General features: G+C 44.2%; 1 protein-coding gene across 4 annotated transcripts in view; it reads left to right on the top strand.

Moving 5' to 3' along the window:
• SPPL3 (signal peptide peptidase like 3) overlaps positions 1 to 15,408 on the top strand; it is a 136,981-nt gene that overhangs the window by 54,345 nt on the left and 67,228 nt on the right. The window lies entirely within an intron of this gene.

The following is a 15,408-nucleotide window of genomic DNA, read 5'->3' as shown; positions in this document are numbered from 1 at the left end:
TTCTGTATGAGGTAGCTTTTATTGAACAAGTAGCATCTGCAGTGGCTTCAGATTACTGCAGCAACTGGAGTAAACACTTCAAACTGTTGAAACATCCAGCTAATTTCTTAATTTAGTTTGGTATCAATAGCAAATAAACAGCTGCTTTTCTAATGTGTAGATTTTGTAGTGGCCTTGTTTCTGAAATACTAATAAATCTGGAGGAGTGTTGAAACATCTTACTTGATGAAAGGCCAACTTGTTCTGAGTCAGCCAGAAAAAACATGTTTCAGAGTAGCAGCCGTGTTAGTCTGTATTCGCAAAAAGAAAAGGAGTACTTGTGGCACCTTAGAGACTAACAAATTTATTAGAGCATAAGCTTTCGTGAGCTACATGAAGTGAGCTGTAGCTCACGAAAACTTATGCTCTAATAAATTTGTTAGTCTCTAAGTTGCCACAAGTACTCCTTTTCTTTTTGAGAAAAAACATGGTCCATCAAGGTCACGTGTAAGATGTTTAGCCCCTGTGGTCAGTTTTTCAGATAGAATGGAGTTTTTGAACTCTCTAGCCTTGGAGCTGTGCAAGATACCTTCGTAGTATGAGACAGAGTTCTGAAACTGCTTATTTGATTCCAGTAAATGTGTCTGAAGATTTTAGGGGTTTTTTTTTTTTAACATGTCTTCTCTTCAGTGCACTGATAGTAAAAATTAAACTTCGGGGAACTGTTTTTAGATAGATGATGGTTTGTCTTTGGGATTATTAGTAGACAAAGTCCCAAGTTAGCATTTTGCTTGAGGTTTTTATTAGATTTTAGTATTACAGTTTAAGGTGACCTTCAAAGGTTTCTTTTATTGTTTTCTAATAGCCCTCAAATGCTACTGATATGTTCACCAATACATGTAAAAAAATACTTTTTGTCTTCCTGAAAGGTGGTCTTTTGGACACTGCATACCCTTAGACTTCAGAGCTCATGTAACTTGGTGACATCTGAAGTCTGAGCTGCTCCTTGTCTTAGGTTCTCCCCCCCTCACCCCCCCAAAACTAGGCTGAGTAGAGAGTATAGAGTAAACAGATACCAGTAAACAAAAAAACCTACAAAACTGCTAAGAAATCCAAATAGGAAATTTACTACTTCAAAGCCTAGGACTGTGAAGTACAACTTTAGTGTCTGCTTGGAGGTGATACTGTGTGGACTGGTAGTGGCGTGATACGTTTTTGGTCTGTAACTGAGTTGTCCTTTGTTCAGAGAAAGGAAGGAAAATCCCCAGGTCTTATTTGTCTAAAACCCAGAAGCCCTGGTCAGCTTGTGTGGGGAAGATATCAAACTTATGTCCCGATTTGCATTCATTTATAGATATTAATAATGTGCAGTATGAAAATGTATATTTCATATGAGTATTATCCTGCGTCTTTTAAATTATTGCAGTTTAACTTTCAATTGTGCTTTTGTATTTTTGGATTGGAAACTTACTTCCCCATCAATTGCATGTGTCTCAGGAGAATTAGCTCTAAGATGTGTTCTCTTCTATATGCATTGATTCCATTATTCATTCAGGAGCAGCTCGGTTATGTGTAATCATTAATGTGGTATTCTTTAGAGAGTAAAGAACTTGCACCTGGCATGTGACTGGTTTTGAAGTGATGGCATTTCATTCTACACTGTTTGGAAGAGGTGATCCTCTTGATAACGTGAGTCAGATACTCTGATCCTTTCATGCAGTGGTTAGAAGTTAATCTTTGTGCTTTCATTCCTGCATTCTAGTGGGTGTTCAAAACAGAACATGAAATTTGGAACATTTCCAGCTGCTGTAATTCTTAAACATTGTTTAACATGTCATTTATTTGCTCTGTTGGCAAACAGTCTGGTAAACCAATGGAGGTAGCTCAAGTGTTGGTGCAGCACCAGTAACAGTTTTGACTGTAAGGGTTTTTCTGAATGCTTTGCTGGGTACATATTTCACTGACCATAGAAAGCTGTGGTGCTTTAAGAATTTAGTAACCAGGCATTCAGGTGTGGCCATGATTTCCAGGATTTACTTTCATACTGAAAGATGAGGAGGGTATTGGATTTTGGAATGTTCTTTTCCAATCAGTCTGGAAGCAGTGTTGATAAGATTTTATGGAGTTCCTTTTAAAATCATTAGCTGGAGAGAGTGGCTGCAATGTAGGAATCAAAGATATAAGGTTGGGGAAAGTATAAAGGGGTATATCCTTATGGCTGTTGCAATGGAGGATGAACCTCAGGAGGGAAATTAGGACTTGTCTACACTACAGAGTTTTGTCAACAAAAGTTATGTCAACGCTCAAAAAGCACTATAATAAAAATTGGTATTGCATGTTCACACTCGCTCCCTCTGCCAGCAGAGTGTGTCCACACTTGGGGCACTAACATCGACAGTGTGAACGGTGCACTGAGTGTACCTATCCCACAGTCCAGCTCAACACCTTCTGTCACTAGGTCTTGTGGGAAGGCGGAGCGGATCGTGGCGCATCTTGGGACCTGGGTCAATATCCAATGATGTGTTGCTTTCTGTCGCAGCATTTGCGGGTCTTCTAGCTTTCTTTCGCAGCATTTTCCAATGGCCCTTGTTTGCTGTGCACCCCCGCATCTTTGTGAGAAGGGTTGATCCCAGACTACTCTCCTGTGCTCTGATAACTGTCATGAAGACATGACTAATGGCAGTGCAGTTAATCGTGGCATTCCTAGCTGAAGAAGACTCTGTTGCCTGATGTGCTATGAACAACTTTAGATTGCTTTTGGCATTCACAGAACAGCTTCAGAGGGTGGACTGTAGCTTTTGGGCTTCGGAAACAAGCACTGAATGGTGGGATTGTATCATCATGCAGGTATGGGATGATTAGCAGTGGCTACAGAACTTTTGGATGCGGAAAGCCACCTTCCTGGAACTGTGTGCGAAGCTCTCCCCAGCACTTCAGCGCAGGGCAGCTCTCATTCTGGTGTCCTTTATTGGTAGAGAAGTTTGTGGCAATCACTGTGTGGAAGCTGGCGACTCCAGACTGCTACTGGTCGGTCATGAATCAATTTGGAGTTGGGAAGTTGACTGTTGGGCCTGTGTTAATGCAAGTGTGCAGGGCAATTAATTACATCCAGCTACAAAGGACCGTGATTCTGGGAAATGTGCATGAAATAAGACTGCTTACAGAAATGGGTTTCCCTAACTACAGAGGAGCTATAGATGGCGCACACATTCCAATTTTGGCACCAGACCATCTTGCAACAGAGTGCATCAGTAGGAAAGGGTATTTATCCATGGTGTTGCAGACGCTTGTGGATCACCGGGGGTGTTTCACTGACATCAATGTGGAGTGGTTCAGGAAGATGCATGAGCATGCATCAGCAGGAACATAGGCCTGTATAGAAAGTTACAAGCGGAGACTTTCTTTCCAGACCAGAAGATTACAGTGGGAGATGTTATTGAAATGCCCATAGCGATTCTGGGAGACTTGGCGTACCCCTTACAACAATGGCTCATGAAACCTTACAGGGGAAACCTGGACAGCTGTCAGGAGCTGTTCAACAACAGGCTGAATAGGTGCCAGATGACAATGGAATGTGTCTTTGGCCAAAGAAAGGTGCACTGGTGATGCCTTTATGGCAGGTTAGAACTCATTAAGGGTAATATTCCCATGGTCATAGCTGCATGTTGTAGGTTGCATACTCTTTTTGTGAAGCTAAGAGTGAAAGATTTGCTCTGGGTGGAGAGTTGAGGCAGGCTGCTTGGCTGCTGATTTTGAGATACCAGGTAGATACCAGCCAGATACCAGGGCTGGGGTGGGGGGGAGTTCAGAGGGGGGCAATTCGAATCAGGAAGGATTTGAGGCAACACTTTGAAAATGAGAACCAGTAATGTATATCTCTGTGATTGGTGCTGCAATGTTATATTGAATGTAGCTTTCCTAGAAAGCAATGGTGACATTTGAGGCCTTACATTCCATTAAGCAAGTGATTAAATTGCCTGTGTGTATTGGAGTGTGTACGTATTGGTGTGGGGGGGAAACCGAGAAGCCCTGGAAAGGGGAAAGGACTGTGCAGGTGGCGTGGGTTTTTTTTTTTGACTAGGTGCGGGGGGGGGGGGGGCGGCAAGGAGATGGAAAAGAGTTCTGAATGTGCTGCAGGGGAGAGTGGGCACTTGGCTTTTGGCTTCCCTCCGCTACTCGTGTTCACTTTTTTTCCTGCATTGAAGAAGTGCAGTACCTCCAGGAACATGTTGTCTTTTTTCTGTTTTGGGCGCTTTCTTATCTGGCGCAGACAATCGGCTGGTGTGGGGGGGGGGCGTTCCTGAAGGCCACATCTGCCGAAGCAGAAGGAACAATGCGCAGAAGCATGATTAAGTTCACGCACAGCATTGAAACATTTCAGTAAAATACACCCTTTGTACTATAACACTCACTTTCTAACTGACCCTTTGCAAGCTCGTATCTCTGCGAACACCCAAAGCACGGTGAATGTTGGCTGGGGGGCTCTCTACATGGGGAAAAGAGCACTCTGCAAGGGTTGCGGTGCAGCCAATTATGGAAAAAAAATTTAAGTTCTTCCACACTTTTCCACAGGTACGGGTCATTGTAGCAGATATCTCACTGCTGAGGGTAAGCCAGGAAGTAAGGGTACATCTACTCAACGCTTGTGGCTTCCACCCTGGTCCCTGTGCTGCTCTCCTGTGTACTGCTTTGGTCCCTGCACAAGTGATTGCCAAATGGCACAGGAAAGTTTCCAATGGGGGGAGGACCAAAGCTGCTCAGCCAAGGAACCTTCGGCAGAGGATTACAGAGTACCCCAAGGACACTTTCCTAGAGATCTCTCTGGAGAATTCCTGTGAGATCTTGGCGTGCATCAACACCCTGTTCCACTGTACTGATTAGCTACACAGGGAAATGTCCAGCTTACAGCAATAGAACCAGCCTTGTATATGGCTATACCCCAAACCCATCTCCACAAGACACAAACCACAGCCGCTTACCAGGCGTCTCCTCTCCTGCTTCTTGCTCACCGGAGAGCAACTGCTGAGACTGGCTAGACACCTCCGGAACAGTTCCTGGCTGCCTGCCTGCCCTACTGGGCGACCCCGCCAGGAGCTCCACATCGTTATCTAACTCCATCTCTTCGTCAGTGACTTTGTCCTCTGGGATAGGTGCTCTTTCCACTGCCTCCAGGCCTGCTGAAGTATCCCCGGGGGCTGTTGGTGATGGAAGTGGGGTTGCCACTGAGGATAGCGTCTAGCTCCTTATAGAACCAACAGGTCTTAGGTGCAGCACTGGAGCCATGGCTTGCCTTCCTCGCCTTATGGTAGGCCTGCCTCAGCTCCTTTATCTTCGCTCTGCACTGCAGCATGTCCCAATCATAGGCCCTTTCACATAAGCCTTGAGAAATCTACCTGTAGGTATCAAAATTTTTACGGGTCAAGCCCAGCTGGGACTGCACAGCCTCCTCTCCCCATATACTGAGCAGATGCAGCAGCTCCGTAGTTGTCCAAGCAGGAGAGCATTTGCTGTGATAACCTGCCAGGGTCACCTGGGAAGATGGGATGAGACCTCTCCACACCGAGCAAACAGAAAATGGAATTTCAAAAATTCCCAGGGCTTCTAAAGGGGAGGGGTGGATGCTTGTTTACATGGCTGCAGGGTGTTGGAGTTCAAATGGCTGACCAGAGCCGTCAGGATGGACATTGTGGGACACCACCTGGAGGCCAATTAAAGCAATAAAATCAAGCATGGTGTCTATATTGGCACTTGGTCGCCAAAGCCTTTTTTGCACAAAAAGCCTTCTCTCTCATATATCAGGGTGGCTTTATTTTGTCATCAAAACGGTACATTTTTGCCTCTGAAAGTTGCATCGCAGTGTGTATACATCCACTGTTTTTGTCGACTTTATAGTGTAGATGAGGCCTTAGAAAGTAGCATAAAAGTGGGTAGTCTGAGAAATTGTACATGTTGATAGAAGGAGTAGGAATGACAGTGTTGAAGGAAGTCTTTGTTGGAAGCTCCCAAGTAGTCTGGTTAGGGGAAGCCAAATGAATGAAGATACATTACCACAGAGGAAGAAGGAAAAGAGATGCATGTTTTGGACCCCGAACTGCTGAGTGGGAGGAAAAGAGCTTGTAAATGATGCCTGAGGTCTAACTGGGTTAGGTTTGCTGTTGTGACACTTTACTAGCTGGTCAACATTATCTAGCAAAGCATAGAGTGTGAGTGTTTGTGTGTATACTACTGGGGATATAGAGGTTATTCACGTTGGTTCAGAATGGGGGAAAGAATTGCTTGGACTGCCTGCTATAGCTTGTACTATGGTACATGCTTTGCACACTTAGCCCTGGTCTACACTAGGCGTTGAGGTTGAATTTAGCAGCATTAAATCGATTTTAACCCTGCACCTGTCCACATGATGAAGCCCTTTTTTCTGACTTAAAGGGCTCTTAAAATCGATTTCCTTACTCCACCCCCGACAAAGGGATTAGTGCTGAAATCGGTTTTGCTGGGTCGAATTTGGGGTACTGTGGACGCAATTAGACAGTATTGGCCTCCAGGAGCTATCCCAGAGTGCTCTGTTGTGACGGCTCTGCACAACACTCTCAACTCAGATGCACTGACCAGGTAGACAGGAAAAGGTCTGCGAACTTTTGAACTTCAATTTCCTGTTTGGCCAGTGTGGCAAGCTGCAGGTGACCATGCAGAGCTCATCAGCAGAGGTGACCATGATGGAGACCCAGAGTCGCAAAAAAGCTCCAGCATGGACCGAACGGGAGGTACGGGATCTGATCGCTGTATGGGGAGAGGAATCTGTGCTATCAGAATTCCGTTCCAGTTTTCGAAATGCCAAAACATTTGTGAAAATCTCCCAGGGCATGAAGGACAGAGGCCATAACAGGGACCCAAAGAAGTGCCGCGTGAAACTTAAGGAGCTGAGGCAAGTCTACCAGAAAACCGGAGAGGCGAACGGCCGCTCCGGGTCAGAGCCCCAAACATGCTGCTTCTACGGTGAGCTGCATGCCATTTTAGGGGGTTCAGCCACCACTACCCCAGCCATGTTGTTTGACTCCTTCAATGGAGATGGAGGCAACATGGAAGCAGGTTTTGGGGACAAGGAAGACTATGATGATGAGGTTGTAGATAGCTCACAGCAAACAAGCGGAGAAACCAGTTTTCCCGACAGCCAGGAACTTTCTCTCACCCTGGACTTGGAGCCAGTACCCCCCGAACCCACCCAAGGCTGCCTCCTGGACCCACCGGGCGGAGAAGGGACCTCGGGTGAGTGTACCTTTTTAAAATACTATACAAGGTTTAAAATCCAGCATGTTTAATGATTAATTTGCCCTGGCATTCGTGGTTCTCCTGGATATACTCCCAAAGCCTTTGCAAAAGGTTTCCGGGGAAGGCAGCCTTATTCCGTCCACCATGGTAGGACACTTTACCACTCCAGGCCAGTAGCACTTACTCGGGAATCATTGTAGAACAAAGCATTGCAGTGTATGTTTGCTGGCATTCAAACAACATCCGTTCTTTATCTCTCTGTATTATCCTCGGGAGAGTGTTATCATTCATGGTCACCTGGTTGAAATAGGGTGCTTTTCTTAAGGGAACATTCAGAGGTGCCCGTTCCTGCTGGGCTGTTTGCCTATGGCTGAACAGAAATGTTCCCCGCTGTTAGCCACGCAGTGGGGGGAGGAAAAATGCAACCTTGGAATGAAAACATGTGCTATGTGTGCAATGTTAACAGCAAGGATTATCAAGAAAGAGTGTACCCATTGTTCTATAAAATGTCTTTTCAAATATCACTGTCCTTTTTTTTTTTTTTTTTTCTCCACCAGCTGCATGTGTTTCAAGGATCACAGGATCTTCTCTTTCCCAGAGGCTAGCAAAGATTAGAAGGCGAAAAAAACGCACTCGCGATGAAATGTTCTCTGAGCTCATGCTGTCCTCCCACACTGACAGAGCACAGACGAATTCATGGAGGCAGACAATGTCAGAGTGCAGGAAAGCACAACATGACCAGAAGGAGGGGTGGTGGGCTGAAGAGAAGGCTGAAGCGGAAAGGTGGCAGCAGTGTGATGAGAGGAGGCAGGATTCAATGCTGAGGCTGCTGGAGGATCAAACTAATATGCTCCAGCGTATGGTTGAGCTGCAGGAAAGGCAGCAGGAGCACAGACCGCTGCTCCAGCCCTTGTGTAACCAACCGCCCTCCTCCCCAAGTTCCATAGCCGCCTCACCCAGATGCCCAAGAACGTGGTGGGGGGGGGGCTCTGGCCACCCAGCCACTCCACCCCAGAGGATTGTACAAGTAACAGAAGGCTGGCATTCAATAAGTTTTAAAGTTTAAAACTTTAAAAAAGTGCTGTGTGGCCTTGTCCTTCCCTTCTCCACCACTCCTCCTGGGCTACTTTGGTAATTATCCCCCTATTTGTGTGATGAATTAATAAAGAATGCATGAATGTGAAGCAACAATGACTTAATTGCCTCTGCAAGTGGTGATTGAAGGGAGGTGGGGAGGGTGGTTAGCTTACAGGGAAGTAGAGTGAACCAAGGGGCCGGGGGTTTCATCAAGGAGAAACAAACAGAACGTTCACACCGTAGCCTGGCCAGTCATGAAACTGGTTTTCAAAGCTTCTCTGATGCGCACTGCACCCTGCTGTGCTCTTCTAACCGCCCTAGTTTCTGGCTGTGCGCAACCAGCAGCCAGGCGATTTGCCTCAACCTCCCACCCCGCCATAAACGTCTCCCCCTTACTCTCTCAGATATTGTGGAGCACACAGCAAGCAGTAATAACAGTGGGATTATTGGTTTTGCTGAGGTCTAACTGAGTCAGTAAACTGCGCCAGTGTGCTTTTAAACGTCCAAAGGCACATTCTACCACCATTCTGCACTTGCTCAGCCTGTAGTTGAACAGCTTCTGACTACTCTCCGGGCTGCCTATGTATGGCTTCATGAGCCATGGCATTAAGGGATAGGCTGGGTCCCCAAGGATAACTATAGGCATTTCAACATCCCCAACAGTTATTTTCTGGTCTGGGAAGAAAGTCCCTTCCTGCAGCTTTTGAAACAGACAAGAGTTCCTGAAGATGCGAGCATCATGTACCTTTCCCGGCCATCCCACGTTGATGTTGGTGAAACGTCCCTTGTGATCCACCAATGCTTGCAGCACTATTGAAAAGTACCCCTTGCGGTTTATGTACTTGCTGGCTTGGTGCTCCGGTGCCAAGATAGGGATATGGGTTCCTTCTGTGGCCCCCCACAGTTAGGGAATCCCATTGCAGTAAAGCCATCCACTATGAGCTGCACATTTCCCAGGGTCACTACCCTTGATATCAGCAGATCTTTGATTGCTTTGGCTACTTGCATCACAGCAGCCCCCAAGGTAGATTTGCCCACTCCAAATTGATTCCCAACTGACTGGTAGCTGTCTGGCGTTGCAAGCTTCCACAGGGCTAATGCCACTCGCTTCTCAACTGTGAGGGCTGCTCTCATCTTGGTATTCTTGCGCCTCAGTGCAGGGGAAAGCAAGTCACAAAGTTCCATGATAGTGCCCTTACGCATGCGAAAGTTTCGCAGCCACTGGAAATTGTCCCAGACCTGCAATGCTATGCGGTCCCACCAGTCTGTGCTTGTTTCCTGGGCCCAGAATCGGCGTTCCACCACATGAGCCTGCCCCATTAGCACCATGATGCCCACATTGCCAGAGTCCGTGCTTTGAGAGAAGTCTGTGTCCATGTCCTCATCACTCTCGTAACCGTGCTGACGTCGCCTACTCGCCCGGTTTCGCTTTGCCAGGTTCTGGTGCCGCATATACTGCTGGATAGTGCGCATGGTGTTTAATGTGCTCCTAATTCCCAAAGGGCTCCATGCTTGCCATGGTATGGTGTCTGCACAGAAAAAAGGTGCGGAACGATTGTCTGCTGTTGCCCTGATGGAGGGAAGGGCGACTGATGTCATGGCTTACAGGGTTGGCTTACAGGGAATTAAAATCAACAAAGGGGGTGGTTTTGCGAGAAACTGAATGGCCGCCTCAAGGATAGAACTCAAAACTGGGTTTAGCAGGCCGTTGATTTCACGGAGGGAGGGAGGAGAAAATGAATACAAAACAAATCTGGTTTATTTCTTGTTTTGAGCCACTTCATCTATCTTTATACATCTTGTTGGCAGCAGACTGTGCAGTACGACCACTAGCCATTGTCATCTCCTGGGTGCTCAGCAGAAGGCGGTGCAGTATGACTGCTGGCCATCTCCTGCTGGCTGCAGGTTAAAAGACAGTGCGCTGCTGGTAGGATTCAATCGCCATGAAACCAAACAAGGGAAATGACCTGGCTGAGTCACTCCCATATTTGCCCAGGCGCCCGGTTAAAAGAGCACCGAGGACTACGGCTACCAGTCATACTGCACTGTCTTCTGCCAAAAGGCAATAAACTGCTGCTGTGTAGCAATGCAGTACCACGTCTGCCAGCACCCAGGAGACATACGGTGACGGTTAGCTGAGCGGGCTTCATGCTTGCCGTGGTATGGTGTCTGCACAGGTAACTCAAGAAAAAAAGTGCAGAACGATTGTTTACCCTTGCTTTCAGGGAGGGAGGGAACGGGGGCCTGATGATATGTACCCAGAACCACCCGTGACAATGTTTTAGCCCCATCAGGCACTGGGATTTCTACCCAGAATTCAAATGGGTGGTGGAGACTGCGGGAACTGTGGGATAGCTACCCACAGTGCAAAGCTCCGGAAGTTGATGGTTGCCTCGGTACTGTGGACACACTCCGCTGACTACATGCACTTAGAGCATTTGTGTGGGGACACACACACTCGACTGTATAAAAACGCTTTCTACAAAACCGACTTCTATAAATTCAACCCAATTTCGTAGTGTAGACATACCCTTAGTGTTTGAGGAGTATGGAAGTGGTTGTGTGGCTGAATAGCTTGCTATTCCTGGAATTGTTCTGTAGGTAAATGTCTATGGAGCTATCTGTGCCAGGCTAAAGAGCTGGCTGCTTGGATTGTTGTGTAGACAAGAATGCTCTCATTGTATAGCTAGAAGGCTGATACACAATGTTGTAGAACAGTGCTTGCTCTGTCTGTCTTGGCATGCCTTTAGCAGGCTCTGTGTTGTAAGCACTTGTCCTTAAAGCAGCTAGAATAGAGATGTCCGATGGCAGACCAGTTATTAAAATCAGCAATGGCCCAGCAAAACTGGAAGTTCAGAATATGGTCTTCAGTCCTAGAGAAAACTTTGGGTGTTTTTTTGTCTGCAGATGAGAGAGAAGAGTATTAAATTGTGGATTTTGGTAATGACCTAATAACATCAACTTTTGAAATGCTTTATCCATTATATTTCCTGGCAAAATCAGTGAGCTTGAGTTTATTTTCAGGGCCCCTGCTAGCTTGGTTAAGTATCCTTTAAAACTCACCTTCCAGAATGTATGTTTAATTGCAGGTAAGGTAGCAAAAGAATCTTAAGCATAGAACCTCACCAGAAAAGCTTTTGGTGCTTTTCTGAGTAGTGTTCTTCGCACATAAATCTGGCACTGGAAATGGGCTGGGGCAATGTTTTTCATTTGGTGTATAGCTGAATAATGAACTACAGTACTAAACCGGAACCTTCAGAAGTCAGCAGCCAGTTACCTAGCTTTGTTCAGAAACTAGTTTTCTGAATGAAAGCAGGAACAAGGAAGGAGCTAGTCTTTCCGTTCTGGTCAGCATTTTAACAAGTACTACAAAGTGCTTTTTCAGTGGATATTTTAAGTCGAGGGATAGCTTCGGTTTTGAGACCATGTTTTTTGCATGTATAATGCTCCACTACTGTTCTGACTGCTAATCATTTAGTTAATAAAAAGGAGTACTTGTGACACCTTAGAGACTAACACATTTATTAGAGCATAAGCTTTCGTGAGCTACAGCTCACTTCATCGGATGAAGTGAGCTGTAGCTCACAAAAGCTTATGCTCTAATAAATGTGTTAGTCTCTAAGGTGCCACAAGTACTCCTTTTCTTTTTGCGAATACAGACTAACATGGCTGCTACTCTGAAACCTGTCATTTAGTTAATGTGACTGACATTCCTGGTAGACAAAACTCTGGGATGAACTTCAATGCATAAAGTTGACAATTTCTCTCAAACTTCCTACTTCTCCTGGTTGCATCCTTTTTTGAAAAGAAATGTTTAACACAACTTGGTTTGGCACTCCAGTGATATGGCTCCAGTTGTGATCAGGTTAACGTTTACATATGGATGCATAGTAACCTGTCTCCTGGATTGGGTAAATTAGACTCTCATTTAGATGTCTGTTCCAAATATAAATGGATTTGCAGATTTCTGGAATTTTGAATGATGTCCAAAAAGCTATGTAAATTATAAAATGACTCGCAGTGTAATTTCCCCACGTATTGTAGATCCTTATTTTGGGTCTAGATTAAGTGATTAAAAACTGGTGTCTTGGAGTCAAGGAGTTTTAATCCGTTATCAAACTGACCGACATTTAAGATGTCAGGTTTCAGGAAGCATTTGTATACACAGGCTTGAACAATACTCTTTAACATTCCATATCTCCAGGCTATATGAAGAAGGGAAATTCTAATGGAATCGGACTTTATTTAGCCCTTAAAGTGTCCTAGTAGTAAACTTGTGGACTGTAATATAGTGGGGGAACTTCTCACCAGACTTAGGCCTGGTCTACACTTAATTTAGGTTGACTTAGCTAGGTGGCTATGAGGTGAAAAATTCACACCCTTCAGAGATGCAATTACGGACCTAAGCCCTGGTGTTGACACCGCTAGGTCAATGGAAGAGAGTCATCCGTTGACCTAGCTACCACCTTTGAGGGTTGGATTAACTACAGTGACAGGAAAACCTCATGTGTCACTGTAGTGAGTATCTATAGTATGGCACTACAACTAAAATAGGATCTGTAGCATATCCATAGAGAGTTCCTTGTTTGAATCCTGTAGTGTAATTCTCGGTGTTTTTCATATCGTGACTTCATGTAACAGAAGAAAAGTTTTTGAACTCCTTCCCATCAAGTGATGAAGAAAGGAAGGATGTCTGAGACTCCCTTGGACTTGTTTGGGGCTCCCCTGCTGAGAGCTCCTGTGATAGTGGATTGTACTGGCAATATGGTACTGAGTCTGAGTTGTTTTTGGAACACCTTGCTAAAAAGATCCTTATGCAGAAAACCTGGGAACACTTCACAGTCTGATTTGAATACATAATGATGCTGTACCTGCAACACTGCTGTATGCAGGATGAAAACACCTTCATGGTTACTGCTTACTGCCTAGAATCAACAGGTCACAGTGCTAATCTCCGCTGCAATGCTTTGATAGGCTTATGTAAGGGTGATTCCAGTATTCATATAGAATTGTTTTTCACTTCAGTGGAGTGAAATAAACGTAATTTAAAAATAATACTTGGTTCAAATCTGAGTGTATTATGGATGAGACAAATCATTGAGCCCCATAAAATAAAAAATCACCCACTTTGTACATTTTTAAACATGTCAAACCGTGTTCTGTGAACAAGCAGCAATGCTGGATAATTATAGTGATATGCTGTTGTACAGCTTGTCATATCTATCATATAGCACATCAGAGTGATGAACCTTGTGTGCAGGAGGGAAGGAATGATGACGAGTAGAGACTTGTCTTGTAACTTAATGTATTAAATTCCTTGCTGAGTGTATGTTCTATTTAAGGCTACATTTTAGTCACGGGTATCTTCAAGCAAAACCAGGAAATGCTAGGTTTTGGCTATTCTCTGAGTATTTAAAATAAATAAATAAAAAGGCGGGGTGACTGAGAGCATGCGAAGTAGAGGAACCCCCCCCCCAGTGTTCTATGTTCTTTATAAGGAAGTGAAAGGGTACTTTTTGTTCTTTTGCTGTTGCTCACCTTCAATCTAGTGATCTAGAAATAAACCAATTTAAGAAATGGATACATTCCCATTCTCACTTCTTGTTATCCTCTGATGCCTTTATAGTTTTACTCTAGTATATTTAATTTATATAGTTCAGTTTGGTGAAGTTACTGAAGCTCTTGATGGTACCTGTGTATTGAAGTACAAAGTAGCTGGTAGTCTAGGTTATAGTAACGTTTGTCGGGTTATGATTTAATAGTGAATCTTGTAACAGGGAAAGTTGAATAGAATTGCTTACACTTACACCAACCAGTTATCTGGGTTTGCAAGGGTGATAAAACAGTGGCATGTTAAAATATTAGAGTTGATATGTTGTCTCATATAATTCAGGTGGAGGAGATGTGCATAAATTGACTATCTGCAATAACACACCATTCATTTATTGTAGAAGAAAAATGAGTAAACATACCTAAATGCTTGTCAGAGCCAGAGTTAGCTAGTCATCTTCCAACCGTTACCTTTTGTTTACAATAGCTTATTCGCAATTTCTTAGCTGTCAGATCTCTGAAATACTCAGTTCTAAATTTTTGTACAGGTTTTAGGAATCTTATGACATAAACTCCCCACGACCTAGACATTCCCTTTTGGTATAATCTTACAGGGGGAAGGATCATTGTGTAAGGCACCTGAATATTATAGTAATACGAGTGGTATAAAAACTTATACCAGAGTGAAACTGAAGCAACCCCAGTGATTGCTAAGTGTTCCATGTCAGGTTTTAACTTTAGAGGCATTTTGGTATCACTCATACCCTGAAAATGTGAATGCTCAACGTCTAATAGAAATTCTTGCATAAACAGATAAATATACAAAACCTTGAAATTTGTCAAGCGGTGGTATGTACATATTTAATTGTTAGATTGCTGCTTTATAAATTTGGCAAAGATACTATCCCTACCCCGAAGTTTGCAATATAAGCTAGACAGTACAATTCAGCCTCTTGGGATAGGGAACCAAAAATTAGATAGCTTAGGCATTAGGGACACAAGGAATCTCAGTTCTGTATTATAAACACACATGTAGGAAGCCATGTACATATGTATTCTGAAGTTGGATTTCTGAGGAAATCTATGCAAGTAAACTGGCATTAGTGGGTTTAAGACTTGGTCCTTACCAAAATCTCCATCAGAAGTCCTATATCAAAATATTTCCATCTTGCATGTAAGGTATAACGTGGGTGCAATTATGTGGGTATAGTTAAATGCATGCTGCAGCCTGTTTTCTCTGAAATAATGCTTGGTCTCCATTCTACCTTTTGTGTTACCAGTTAAGTCCTATAACTAAGTAATATTTGAGAAGGTTGCATCTTATAGGCATGGTTTCATTAGATAAAGGTAAAGCATTTTCCTCCTCCCACATGCTTCAGCAGAAGCTCCTGTGTGGTGAGCTTGGCACAAGTTGCCATAAATTATATTTGATCACTGTTTGAATGCTGCAAATAATTTGTGAGTCTGTCATTGAATATTATAGGCTAATTAGTCAGCTGTTTAAGTTTTTTCTTATTTGGCATTGGCATTCTAGGA

Source organism: Dermochelys coriacea, chromosome 15 (assembly GCF_009764565.3).
Source record: "Dermochelys coriacea isolate rDerCor1 chromosome 15, rDerCor1.pri.v4, whole genome shotgun sequence".
Classification (NCBI taxonomy): Eukaryota; Metazoa; Chordata; order Testudines; family Dermochelyidae; genus Dermochelys; species Dermochelys coriacea.
Note: the sequence above shows the minus strand (reverse complement) of the source record. Positions and strands in the feature narration are given on the sequence as shown.